Below are 2,087 nucleotides of genomic sequence, written 5' to 3'. Positions count from 1 at the left end.
ACATTAATTTTAAACTTTTGTAAAGCAGCAACAATTAACCATCAATAATTTGGCATTTCTCTTTACAGTTGCCATAGAGTTTCCTTTTAATTCCACAAAGCCCTTATCCAGTGTTTTCATGAAACAGACTGAAAATTCTACATACCAATGATTCTTTCTGAAACCAATGTTAAGTCAAAGAAATATAAAACAGGGCATTACACTAAATTTCTGAATCTAGTACACTAAAAAGAGTGAAACCTAGGGAAAGTCGCCTACTTTGTAGAAGAAATAAAGACCTGCAAAAGCAGGCTGTATAATCATACCGTTTGGATGTGCAGCACCTGCTAATTGAAGCGTACATGCACTGTATTCATCCCTGCCCTATATGTCCTAGATCTCACCCTCCCCACCCCTAAAAATCTATCATATACAAAGTATTGTGGGTAGGATCCCAAGTTTTTCTGGACAACCCACTGGATATAGTTAGTGTAATGCACTGGTGTGAGGTGTAAGATACAAAAAAGTCCCTTTCAATCTTCATTCAAGTTCTGCTATAGAAGAAAATTGGCAGCCAAACTGATTCTTCTCACAAACAAAATATGCTCATATCATAAGTCTTTCAGGAAATCTTAATGCCTTTAACCTTTCTATAGCTTCTTTAACCTAATGTTACTAGAATGTAGTTCATATGACCACTTCCAACTTTGCAATTCCTCTCCTGCCACTTCCACCTCTTCCTCCATGTTCACCAGCTTCTTGAACTAGTTCATTTACCATCTGAATAAAATGCTCCTGGTGTTGGCTAATTTGCTGCAGCAATTAAGGATTCTCTTGACCTATCTGTTATAGCAATGCTGGAAAAACAGGGAAGGATTCTATTGAGTAATTTGTCTCATCTGTCAAAACTGAGGCTGATTCTGTGAAATTTCTTCGGGATGTTCCCCAGAACTTGTAGTTGTTGCTGTCATAGTTGCAGCAGCTGAAGACACTGCTGAAGACTGAGGAGTCCTAGTAGTACTTGATTGGGTGGGGAGGAGCGGGGTGCTCAACCACAGCCTGACTTTTTCTACCTCCAGGGATTCCTATTAAAAGATACTGCACTGCTCTGTCAGGATTGTTGAAAATGGCTCTCAGGGGCACAATTGCTTGCTCTTGTGTATAGCCCATTGACATGACCTCAGTTACCATATTCTCATAGGACTGACCTTTTACAAGTGTACTTGCAATTTCAAAAAGGTTTGGCAGAGAAGAATCCCCTGCTCTACTCTCAGTTGATGTTGAGCTAGTAGCCACTGGTGTTTCTGCTGACTTTTCTGCAGGTTTATCTTGTTCCATTGTACTAGAAGGTACATGTTTCAGGACATGCTGTTGTTGGTGCTGGGGTGATAGATATAGGTGTGGATGTGGGAGCAAAGGCAGAGATGAGGGTTGCAGCCTGAGCCACAGCAGCTGCTGTGGAGGAACTCACTTCATAGCAGTGGCAGGATTTGATTGCTGCGTTGTAGCTGGAGCTGGTATTTGTCACTGCTTTGGGTTTTGTCACCATAAACTCAACAAGTTTATATTTTTTGAGAGCAGTATCATCATTGAGGATTTTGCCTGCATAAAATGATTTTTGGACCTGCTACCAGAAAGTCATCTTTCCTCTTTTCAGGTTCAATTTTCTTTTTCAGTACTTTCACTGTCTCTTCACAGTCGATGTTGATCTTGAAGGTTGGCTGCCTAAGTTTTAGGGTGACCTGTGTGGTGCACCTCACAGCTCCACTGCAGGGCCATCGCTGGTGCCAGCCAGGCTGAGTCTGTGGCCCAGCCAGGACTTGAGGTCACCTGCACTCCTTGCGCTCTGGGAAGGAAGGTGGTGGGGGCCGGGGGCTTGTCATATTCACACAGCTGGGTGGTCTCACCAAGAGCCCAGACCTAAGGTCATGCTGATGCCTCCCAACTATGGCTTTCCTTGTGAACAAGTGCACTGAGTCTGCAGGAGGCATGAGGAACTCTGTGACATAAGAGAATCCACTGGCCCACCACAGGATGGTGGTCGTCATCATCATGACCTGCCCCTCAGTGTTAGACAAATTCTTAAGGTGACCCCAGTGATCTCCACC

General features: G+C 43.5%; 1 pseudogene; it reads right to left on the bottom strand.

Moving 5' to 3' along the window:
• Window positions 1–512: 512 nt before the first annotated feature.
• On the bottom strand, window positions 513–1,718 carry LOC100987255 (UV excision repair protein RAD23 homolog B-like; annotated as a pseudogene).
• Window positions 1,719–2,087: the final 369 nt, after the last annotated feature.

This window comes from Pan paniscus, chromosome 6 (genome assembly GCF_029289425.2).
Source record: "Pan paniscus chromosome 6, NHGRI_mPanPan1-v2.0_pri, whole genome shotgun sequence".
In the NCBI taxonomy this organism is placed as follows: Eukaryota; Metazoa; Chordata; class Mammalia; order Primates; family Hominidae; genus Pan; species Pan paniscus.
The sequence above is the reverse complement of the archived record's forward strand: the minus strand, read 5'-3'. Positions and strand labels throughout refer to the sequence as shown.